Source organism: Rhinolophus sinicus, linkage group LG04 (genome assembly GCF_036562045.2).
Source record: "Rhinolophus sinicus isolate RSC01 linkage group LG04, ASM3656204v1, whole genome shotgun sequence".
NCBI lineage: Eukaryota > Metazoa > Chordata > Mammalia > Chiroptera > Rhinolophidae > Rhinolophus > Rhinolophus sinicus.
Genome location: NC_133754.1, coordinates 86,072,818 through 86,085,404, shown reverse-complemented (window position 1 = coordinate 86,085,404; position 12,587 = coordinate 86,072,818). Strand labels below are relative to the sequence as shown.

The window sequence follows — 12,587 nt, the reverse complement described above, 5'->3', positions numbered from 1 at the left end:
TACACAATTTCCCTCAGCAGGAAAAGTTGGCTATTTAGTAAACCTGACCACTTGTTGAAATGATTGAACAAAAAAGCAGGAATTATAAATGAGCTGGCTTCCAAGATGGACTGAACCCTACAAAGTAAATGAGGAGACGTGCTCAGCTCTATCCTAAGTTATGGACAAAGAAGCCTGCAGTGTACCACGTGAAAATCCTGAGCTCCACAGCCTCTTCTGAAATTTGAGAGAAATTGGAACAATAATATTCTGACTACCATGTTTCCCTGAAAATAAGACGGGGTCTTCTATTAATTTTTGCTCCAAAAGATGCATTAGGGCTTATGTTCAGGGCATGTCACCCTGGAAAATCATGTTAGGGCTTATTTTCTGGTTAGGTCTTATTTTCGGAGAAACACAGTACTGTCTATTACTTAGTAACATATACAAGAGAAGAGAAGAGTTGAGAGAAAGCACTCATTTTAATCACTGTAACATAGCTAGGAATCACTTGAGCAGACTAATAAACAGAATTCTACTTTTTTGTGTGAGGTGGTATTAAGCAAAGTACTCAGTTGCTCTCTACCTGGCTGGGCTCTCCAGTAACAGCATTCGTCACTTCTTTTGCAGAAATTCTCATCCCCAATGCAAAATTAACCACTCTTTGAACATGGCTTCCAATAGGCACCGGTACACCCCCTACCGCCATATAAGCAGCTCCTATTGTTTCCACCTATAAGGGGAAAAAATGGTATTCAGAGGGTTTCCTCGATGTACTAAACATATCACTAGAAATTTGTGTAATTTTCCACGTATTGATGGTAGGGCCATATTAAAGCTGGCGATTACTTGTTAGGGGTATGAGGAATATGAGGAAGGAGGGGTCAGGGAAATGACTTAGAAAACAACCAAGAGAGAGCCAAAAGGCCTTTCTGCTTTTGAAACAAATCCCAGAGAAGATGAAGCTCCTGGAATAGGCGTAGGATGCTATATGTTAGATATGTATTATTTGTATTAGATTTGCTGCTGAATTTAAGGAGTAGGAGAACTACTCTCTGGGAAAAGTGTGCCCTCAAATGGACCTTAGTATTGGGTGTTATGAAGGATTCCTAAAAAAACTAACATTCCTGAAATACCTCCAATTTCCTTTTAGCTCTTCTCACCTTGCTTCCATCCACACCAAACCCTAGACCGGTGATGAGAAAGGCCTGCAACTGAGTACCAGCCTGCCCGAGTGCACTGTGACACACACCCCATAGTACACAAACACTTACTTTGTAAATCTCGTGGACACTGGTTAATTTGTCAAACTTGGAGTACATTGAATTTAGCATATTCACTATTTGGATAGGTTCACAGGCAGCACAGATGTTTTTAAATGTCACCACATCACTAAAAAGGATTGTGCAGGTTTTAAATCCCTTTGTTACATCCTGTGTTAGTGATAGCCAAGGATTTAGAATAATAATTCTATAAATTCTGAATTCAAGAGACCCTTGGGAACCAAAACTGACTGTGCCTTGGGGGAAAGGAGACAGATGCTATTCACCATTCACCCAACTGACATTTATTAAATGCCTGCTATGAGCTGGTCACCGTGCTGGGAAAATCACATAGCACGACGCAAACATGGCCCCTGCTCTTAAGGAGTGCCCATTCGAGAGAAGTAGATAGAAGAGTAAACAAATTCTCAGTAAGATGTGCCAAGTGCTGTGGAATGACAGAAATGGATTGGGTGGGCACTTGCTTGCAGAGAAAACACTGGCAGGTGGGCCAAGGCAGAGGCTGAACTATAGGAGAGCCAGAGTCAGGGCTGGTAGAGACTGGTCACCACGAAGGACAGCAGGAAGCTACCATATCCACAACATGTTCTCAAGTCATCTGGCTGCATTCACTCCTGCTAATTCCATACAGCAGCCAGCTGATTTGTTCAAGTCAGATCTCTGATTCCTCTGCCTCAAATCTTCCACAGCTGTCATCATACTTAGACTAAAACACAAAATCCTAACTATGGCCTGTAAAGGGCCCCACTCTGTGCCCACCACCTCTCTGACCTCATGTCTCCACACTGCTCCTCTGGCTGGCTCTAGTCCAGCCACACTGGCCTCCTTGGGGATTCTCCAGCGGAGCAAGTGCCTCCTGCTTGGGCCTTTGCACCTGCTGTTTCCTCTGCCTGACTCACTCTCTTCTCAAATATAAATGGGGCTCTGTCTCTCACATCTTAAATGGAACCACCTCAGTGAGAACTTTTCTGACCACCCTATCTAAAATAACACTCCCTAGTTCTCTGTCCTCTTAGCTTGAGTGCAGCCCTCTACTCCATAAAACTCAAGTGACATGATATTTTATATGAGATTGTTTATTTGGCTATTGCCTATCTTCCCCATTGGAACATAAACTCCATGAGATGAGAGACTGTTTTGATCTCTACTGTATCCCCAGTTCCTAGAGCAGGGGCCTGGCACATAGTAGGTGCTCAATAAATATTTGTTGAATGACTAAATGGATATCTCCTTGAACAGAGCTGGGAGCCTTCTATATTATTTATACTTCTGGTAATAATCTCCTATTTATGTAACTTTCACTTCCCTTTGGCTTCTGGCCCACATCCTCTCTTCATATTCTTCCTACTTTTCTCATGTGCTTTTATATATTTCCCTGGCTTTTCTCCCTTCTTAAATAATAGGTGTCCCCTAATGTTCAATACCCAACTCTTTTCATCTCACCTCATGCCTCCTAGATGACCTTATCCATCATTCATAGTCTATGATGAATCACCATCCACACTGTGATAACTCCCAGATCTATAGCTCTGTCCTAGAACTTTCCATTGAGCTCCCCTTACAGTTCCTCTCTACCTATCAGCCATGCTCTGTGGAGTATCCCACAGGTATTTCAAATCCAACAGTTCTAAAACTGACCTTACTTTCCTACCCTCAGGATTCTTCTTTTTGATTCTGTCTTAGGATAAAACATCACATCTTTCCCCACTAGAAACCTCACACTCATCACAGACTCTTATCTCTTACCTTTTCCATCTTCTCAGTTATGAAATCCTGTCAATTCCTACTGGTGCTGCCTGAATTCCGGCCTTTACCATCACTCAACTGCATATTGATGGGCTTTCAGTATGCCTCCCTCACACGTGTTCACTGCACTGCAGTCAAAATCATATTTACAAAGCTAATCATGTCACCTCCAGTATTAAAAAACAAAAACAAACAAACAAAAAACTTCAGTGAATCCCCACATCTAAAATTTAAGATGATTTCCTTTTCCATGGTAATCCAGATTCATCACGATATCAGCTGAGCCTCATCCTGCCTGCTCAGCCTCATACGGCACCACTTTGCCATAAACCCTCATGTTCTAAGGATAATACCCAGCAGTATTTATTTTTATATGACCTTACCTTTTCTCTTACTATCCTATTTTCCTGAAATGCCTTGCCCTTCCTGGCTTTTGTTTGTTAGTTTTGTGTTTTGCTGATATTCAGCCTCATGGCCCAACTCAAGTACCACACACTTTATATAGGTCTTCACAACCCGACCTTGCTCCCATCTCTTTCTTTTCTGGCATTTATTTATTATTAATTTCCATCGTCTGTGTTTCTATAGTACCTTATGTCATGGAAAGAGTATGAATGTTTGTGTTAGATGGACTGATTATTTGTCCATTATTGGACTGATTACCTCAGCTCTTTTACTCATAAGCTGAGGGAAATGTAAATTTGCTCAACTGTACAATCTGGATAAATAACTACTCCCTCATAGAAATGTTCAGAAAATTAAATAAAATAGCATATGTAAAATGTCTAACACAGATCCTGGCACAGTAATTGTTAATGCATGTTAGTTTCCTTTCCTTTGGCCAACCTCACACCCTCATTAATTTATTCTGTGTATATCTCTCAAACTCACAAAACTGTGAACTCTTTTGGGTCCCCAGACCCTGGGACAGCACCCTGGCACTGAGTACATTCACCTTGCTTGTCTGGTAGATGAACACATGCCCACTACAAATGGAAAGTGAGTTCAAAGTAAACATGGCATCCTTCATTCTAGAAATAGCTTACTCTCCCAGGTGGTCTTTAGAGGCACCCCATAATTTAATGTGTAGGTGTATCACTTCCAGTCATAGTGAAGAATCCTATTCATGGTCACTGAGCAAAGAGGCCCGTCTTAGGATATAGCTTTAAATCCTTAGAGAATGTTATATATGTTAGTGTCATTGACAGGCATTTTTATTTAATCTATATTTCACCCCTGTATTATTTTTATTAATTTCAATGTACAGGAGAAAACTGAGGCTATACAGCTTAAGTAATTAGCTCAAGGTCATGTTGCTCAAAAGCAATGGATCCAGAATTCAACCCCAGGTTGCTCTGGTTTCAGATTCTGTGCCTCTAACCACAAAGGCACACTGCCTCCTGCTCAGAGGTCCCTGTGGAGGGAAGGAAATGCCTTACCTGCAGCCATCTTTTTGCCTTCCTTCAGCTGGTTGGCCACATGCTTGGGCAGCGTGGCATAAAGCAAGGTCTGTTTTCTTCTTTTCTATGGCCAATTGCTTGGCAAGGACACGCAGCTCCTCCTTCTTCCTCTCCAGCTGGGTGGACAGCTCAATCTCAGCCAGTCGCTGCTGGTTCAGCAGGATGAGATCCCTGGTGGTGTCATAGAGGGGAGAGGTCCGAAAGATGCATCTGGCGCTCCTCTAGCTCTTGCAGGCTGCAGAGCTTGGGGGAGCAGAGGTATACCATGCACTACATAGACTCCATCCAGATCACCTGGCCTTTCCATCATGGAGAGAAATGTGACAAGACAGCATGTTACCAACAGGAGATGATATGGCTCTCCATGCAACGTGCCTTTCTATCCACTGCAGTCTCGCTCCTTCCCTTTCAGCCAAATTTTGTGAGAGTTAGCTATACTTTCTGCCTCCACGTACTCATCTCCTCTTCTCTCCATGGCCTCCAAACACCTGCTTCAACACAAGTCTGTCAGTCTTTTCCTTACTCAGCCAATCTGCTGTGTGGTGGAGCAGACTCTCCTCCCTGAAATCTCGTTTCCAGGGACTTCCCTGACACTGCTTTCCCCCTGAGACTTCTCCTACTTCTTTCAACTATTTCTTTAGGGTTTTGTTGTTGTTGTTATTGTTGTTCATTCCTTAAATGTTGGTGTTCCCCAGGGTTCTGTCTTGGTAGTCTTCTCTTTTGGCATCCTACAACTGCATTGTGCACCAGGCTGACAATCAATAGTGCTTACCAGAGGGTAAGGGGGGAAGGGGTGATAGATGAGGGTAAAGGGGATCAAATATATGGTGATGGAAGGAGAACTGACTCTGGGTGGTGAACACACAATGTGATATATAGATGATGTAATACAGAATTGTACACCTGAAATCTATGCAACTTTCCTAACAATTGTCACCCCAATAAACTTTAATTTAAAAAAAGAAAGTAGACAAAGAAATATGCACCTCGAATAGTGCATTGACGAATCTGATAGGGCAGAGACTCTTTAAAAAGTTGAACTTATATGTTACTCATTTTATGATAAAGATTAATTTTTCAATAAAAACTTTAAGATAAAAAAATAGATGTGCTTATTATTTTATTGTAAAAGTAATACACATTCATTGCAGAAAAGAACCACATAGGTAATTACTGTTAATTTTTATATTACAAAAAAATGGGGTTATCTGGCATCTATTTTTTGTAATCTGAATTTTTCACTTCGAATATTTAATAGATATTTTTCCATATCATTAAATATAGACATGTATCATATTTTTGCTGGCTACATTTGTTATACTATATTTTATTTAAGCAATAAACTAGAATTGATTACAGTACATCTAGTTTATCGCTCTATAAACAACATTGCCAAGAGCAAGTTTGAAGTAACTCATTGTGTATAATCATGGCTATTGTGTTAAAGAATGTATCCTTAAACATGGAATTACTTAGACAAAGAATATACTCATTTTTAAGGCTTTTGACACATATTGCCAAATTGCCCTCTTTAGAAAGATTGTGACAATTTATACTCCCATCAAGTTATTTTATTTTTATTACCAATTAGGTATTTATACATGACTATCTGCAACTGAACTCACCTTCTATGCCCTCTGCAAATCTTTTCTTTCTTTATTAATTCTTCTATAACGTATGTGCTTAGTCCCTACTATGAGCCAGGCATGTAATATTAAACATTAAGGATATAGCAGTGACTGAAACTGACAAAAGTCCTTGCTCTCAACGAGTTTACATCATGTCTTTTCTGTTAATCATACCTTTATCACCCAGTTACCCAAGCAAGAAAGCTAATAATTATCCTAAATATTTTTCAATTCCTACATCTGGCCACCAGTTTCTGCCTTAATCATCTCATGCATCTGTTCCTTGATCACCACCCCAGTGCCGCTGCCTGAATGCAATCAGCACTTGAAAGTTTCTCACCTGCTCTTCAATGGCAGCCTCCACCTGATCTCCAAGGTTCCATTTTCTCCACTCTCTAGTCCATCCTTCACATGCCTCGCGAGTGACCTTTCTAAATCTCAAATATGGTCAGAGCAGACACTTAAAAATGTTTCCAACTGCACAATGGAGCTTAAGTCTTCATCTTGCCAACTTCATCTCCCATCACTCCACTCTACAATTCAATCGGGGTTCCCAAAACACATCATTTCCCTCTCACATGTCTCTGCCTATGTTCATGCCTAGAACACCTAATCATCAGTCTAATAAATAGACAGTTCAAAATGTGTGCCCTCTTACATCATATACAAAAATTAACTCAAAGTAGATCAAAGACCTAAATGTAAGACGTAAAACTATAAAACTCTTAGAAGAAAACACAGAGAAGAGCTGCATGATATTGGATTTGGCAATGATTTCTTGGATGTGATACCAAAAGCACAGGCAATACAAGGAAAACTAGTTAAGTTGGATTACATCAAAATTTAAAACTTCTCTGCACCAAAGGTTACAATCAACAGAGTGAACCGGCAATTCATGGAAAGGGAGAAAATATTTGCAAATCATATTTCTGATAAGGGTTAATATCCAGAATATTTAGTGAACTCCTATAACTCAACAACAGCAACAACAACAACAACAAAAACTGATTAAAAAATAGGCAAATGACTTGAATAGACATTTCTCTAAATATGTACAAAAGGCCAATAAGCATATGAAAAGATGCTCAATCACTAATCATTAGGGAAATGAAAATCAAAACCATAATGAGATATCAGTTAAAACCCATTAGAATAGCAATTATCAAACAAACAAGCAAACAAACAAAAAACAGAAGATAACAAGTGTTCATGAGGATTTAGAGAAACTGGCATCCTTGTGATACAAGTATTGCTTACTACTCTAGCTGTCTGTTTCTACTTGCATCGGAATATCTTTTTCCATCTCTTCACGTTCAGTTTGTATGTCTTTGGATGTGAAGTGAGTCTCTTGTAGGCAGCACGTAGATGGGTCATGTTTTTTAATCCATTGAGCCACCCTAGTCTTTGGAGCATTTGATCAATTTACATTTAAAGTAATTATTGACAAGTATGTACTTATTGTCATTTTATAAATTGTTTTTTGGTTGTTTTTATAGCTCTCCTTTCTTCCTTTCTTCTCTTGGTCTCTTTTGTTGTGGTTGTTTGGTTTTCTTTAGTGTTTTTCACTTTGTTTCCTTTCTCTTTATTCTTTGTTTACCTTTTGTAGGTTTTTTTTGTTTGTGGTTACCTTGAGGTTTATGTATATTATTCTTTATCTATAGCAATCTATTTTAAGCTGATGGGCATTTAAGCTTGAATATATTCCATAAGGACTATATTTTTACTCCCCCCTCCATGCTTTATGTTATTGTTGTCATTTATTATAGTTTGAGTTGAGTTTGATACATTTTTCTTTTAATCCTGTTGTAATGTTTTAAATGTCTGATATACTGTATTTATTGAATATTTGCCTTTACCCATGAGATTTTTACCTTTCTCATGTTTTCTTATTTCTTTCCTTGTCTACTTAAAGGAGACCCTTTAACATTTCTTGTAAAGCTAGTTTAATGATAATGAAGTCCTTTAATTTTTGCTTGTCTGGTAAACTCTATCTCTTCTGCAGTTCTGAATGACAACTTTGCTGGGTAAATTATTCTAGGTTGTATGTTCCTTTCTTTCTGCATTTTAAAGATGTCCTGCCACTCCCCTCTGAATTGCAAAGTTGCTGATGAAAAATCAGCTGATAATTGTATAGGGTTTCTTTCCTTTGTGTGTAATTCATTTTTCTCTTGTTTTCTTCAAGACTGTCTCTTTAACTTCTGCAATTTTTAACTACAATATGTCTTGGTATGACTCTCTTTGGGTTCATCTTGTTTGGAACTCTGTGCTTTCTGGACCTACATGTCTTTTTTCTTTCCCACTTACGGAAAGTTTTAAGTCATTATTTCTTTAAATAAAGTTTCTGCTCTTTTCTCCCTTTCTCCTCTTTCTGGGATCCCGATAATGTGAATGTTTGAATGTTTGATGTTATCCCAGAATGCCCTTAATCTAGCCTCATTTTTCTAAAGTTCACTTTTCTTCTGCTGTTCTGAGTGGTTGATTTCCAGTAGTCTGTCTTCCAGGCCATTGACCCATTCTCCTGTGTTAGCTACTCTGCTGTTGATTCCTTCTAATGTGCTTTTCATTTCAGTTATTGTATTCTTCATGTCGATTTGGTTCTTTCTTATAGCTTCTAAATCTTTGTTGATGTTCTCCCTAAGTTCTCCTATCCACTCTCAAGTTTAGTAAGCAATCTTATGACCATTTCTTTGAATTCTTTATCAGGCAAATTATTTATTTCCATTTCCTTAGGGTTCTCCCCTGCTGCCCTCGCCCTGTCCCGTGGGGAATTTTTCTTGTTCCTTCATTTAAGAGACATTCTTCTGCCTTTTCATTTTGTTTGAATTTCTATGTTTGTTTATATGAATTAGACAAGATAGTTGTCTCTCCCAGTCTTGGAAAAGTGGCCTTATATAGAAGCAGGCTCTGTGTGGACTGTGTGCAGCATGGTTTTGACAGGCTGGTAGGAGCCAAGCAGGTACTTAAGGTGTACAGGGCACTGGCCCATTGAGCCAGAGCAGCTCTGAGTGGGGAGGCCAGGGGTATGTAGTAATGCCCTGTTGATCCTCTTGCTCTATTTGTGCAGAGCCAAAATGGGCCAAGGCGATGTGTCTGGGAACACATTGCAGCAACCTTGCAGGCATGCCAGAGCACCTGGATAGAGCCCCTACCCACCCCGTGGAGGTGGAAGGGGTCATAAACAATGGTGCTCCCCCACTCCTCCAGTCCTAGAGAGTTTCCAAAGCTCCCAGAGGACTCCCTCGTCTTCCCAGTATTCTCTGTTTAGTCTCTTTCTCTTGATTGTTGTCAGAAGCTGTTCATTCAGTGCTTGGTTGTCTCACAGCAGCAACTGACATCTCTATACATATGTATTTGATTTTGCTCATGGGATGAGGTGAGTTCAGTGTCCTCCTACCATAGCCATCTCGTCCACTTTTGGATATATACTAAAAAGTTTTGCAGGTAGGGATTTCAAGAGAGACTTGTACTCTATAAATCACAATAGCCAAAAATTGGAAGCACTCAAAAATGGTTAAAGTGGTAAAATTTACCACAACCGAAACAAAAATGTGCATGCCCCATTAACAGTAGGTCGTATGATCATGCTGCTATACAAAAGAGACATTAAGTTAGTTCTGATAGTACCACGTGCATTCTGAAAATCTTGGTAACAGAGACCAGAATTTTATAATTTTATATATATGATACAATATATTATATTCTATATATTATACAATTAGAGTCCATTTATGTCTAAACCATAAACAGTTGAGGAAATAAAACATATTGTTTACAGATCAAGCCAAATGGAAACGTCAGAAAAACAACTGTTCTGAATGCAGTCCCTGCCCCATTTTTCATCCAATTTTTTTGAAGAAATTGGAAGGCTCTTCTTCTTTCTTTTCTAGCCAATCTCCCAAACAGCAGAGAACAAGGGGAAAAGGGTGACTTATTACCTCGGAGTTTGAGCGTGGGTTTATGTTTCCATGCTTCAGGCATCATTTCTTTCCATGTCTTCAGGACAAATTGACTGTTGATAAATTTGCAGATGCTCAAAATGTTGAAGGTAACTTGGGGATGAATGATGGAGAAATACTTATCTAATCGAATCTTCTGGTTTTGGAGTCCTGGGACATATTTCTGAATATTCACTCCATCTTGCGTGACCCTCAGCTATACACAGAGAACAGATGTAACCCTGAAGAATAGAAACCTGCATCATAAAAAGCAACCTGCACCATAAACTTTCCCTTAGAAATATCATTCTGGCCATGCTTTGTGACTCATTAGGGGGAAAGAGGTCAGGAATGAAATAAACACCAGAGTAGTAGTTAAACATTCTTTTAAAAATCAAATCTGCAGCTAATCTCTAAAATAGAAAAGAATATTTGAACAATGAAGTGCTCAAAAGCATATCTCTGACTAATAAGAAACAGAAGTTAAAGCTCTCACTTGGGCTAATAGTGCGTCCTAGCTCTGTGAGATCTCTCTCTCTCTCTCTCTCTCCTTCTTTTTAGAATTAATTAAGAAAGAAAGTAGCGAATTCTGTAGCATTGGATGTGGTACCCAAGCCTGGGTGAAGGAGTCCATCATGGAGCTGGGGAGACATCATTCATTGCTGTCTCCAGGGAACACACAGAAGGAAGAAGAAAGATAAGTACGCTTTACATGAAATGCCCAATGCCAGCACTAGTTGTCCAGGAACACTTGGCTTCACTAACCATAGGGACTTTCTGAGGTGATAGAAATCAACCTAATCTTATGAATAAGTATCACTAAAGGTTCTGTTATTCTGTGCCCAAAACTCAGAAAGGGAGTTTTTAAAGTAGACAAGCAATTTAAAATATTAATAGTAGCAATAATAATATCTTGTGGCATTAGGGAACAGCTGAGGTACACTGTTTTATAATTTCCTAGTTGTTTCTTATGGAGTGCTTGTAATGGAATAAACACCAGAGAAGTAATAAATATTATTTTAAAAATCAAATCTGCAGCTAATCTCTGAAAGAGAAAAGAATAGTATTGAAGTGCTCAAAAGCATATTTCTGACTAACAAGAAACAGAAGAAATAGCAGCAACATGTCTATTTATTCCAACAAATATCAGAGAAAAATCACAATAGCTGAAGGGATTTTAACTGATTTTTTTAGACCAGATTTACTTTGCCTAATTGACCTTTATGTGAGTTCATAACCAATTTAGTTGACATATATTTTATCCAAGAAAATGGAAAATGACCAAACATGACCTGTTGACAGTCATTCTCATAACCCTTGACCTCTCCCCCACCTTCATGATACAGAAAGTGAAGTTTGGTGGGATTGGGACATCCATGGTGACCACAAGGATGATGAGTGGTCATGTCTAGAATGCCACCCTGCCATTGCTACTGACTATGTTCTCTTGTCTCTTAGTGCAGTGAACTTTAGTGTCACTTCCTTTTTCTCGGAGGGCAAACTTTCTCATGTACTCACTAGTTCAAACCCCTTGGCACTGCTTCCTTCCATATCTATCAAAAAGAGCCTGCATTCTGGTTTCTGGAGGCTGCCACAAGGAAAAGGAAATCAATGGTCCTCCCAGGCTAAATTCTGGTTTCCCAAACTCTGGGGACTCCTCAGGGACTTAAAAGTCCCCACCAGCCATAAAGACTATACAATATAGTCTATCCCCAACCCAAGCTATAGAAGGAAAGGGTCTCTTACGGATTCATCAAATACAATGTGGAAAAGAAAAGCATTACAGAATGTCTTCTCTTCCATCCAGAGCCGCTCGGGATAAAGTGGCACAAAGACGTACATTCAGGAGATGTCCTGCCTGTAGAAAAAGAGAGTCCTGTTCACAGGCCACTTGCGCCACCAACCTGGCACAGAGCAGAGTTTAGGACAGTATCTTAAATGTTTCACAGGAAAGTACAGTCCCTCACTCTCCAGCACAGCTCCCTCAGCATCTCCAGATGGCCACAGCAATTCCACTTCCAAATTAAAACAAACAGAAAACTTGCTACCAGGTTGAGAAGCCCCCCTGCCCCCTGCCAAGTTTCTGCCTGCCGCTGAAGGGTTTCTAGGCCAATTGAGTATGTCTCGCCATGAAAACAGAGTCGGCATTGAAACGGTGACAGCCAGACAATGAGCTTGCAGAGCAGAGTGTGTGTGCCCAGCCCAGCGTCAGGGACATTTGCCATGGAGCTTTTTAGACTGACAGTTTGGGGTGGCACATAAAAATTTAACCAACAGCCCTATTTGGCAGAGGGTAGAGATTCCAAATGGAGCCTTTTTGATATGAAAATCTCCTAGACAAAGGATGTCAATTGTGTGTTTGAGTCGCTTGCCACGGCTCTCGGCTCTCGAGGGACTTAAAATTCAGCCTTTTGAGCCCTGCAGACCTTCTCCCAGATGCATGTCATCCTGATCCAGGGGACGTGAGGAGGACGCTCTAGCTCCCTTCTCTCCGTGGGCGGGAGCCCTTAGTCTAACTCAGGCATTCAGTGTTGATCATCAGACCAGCTCAGGGCC

General features: G+C 39.9%; 1 pseudogene; it reads right to left on the bottom strand.

The window, feature by feature from the left end:
* The window catches only part of LOC109458459 (guanylate cyclase soluble subunit beta-2), a 42,079-nt pseudogene that overhangs the window by 11,920 nt on the left and 17,572 nt on the right, over window positions 1-12,587 (bottom strand).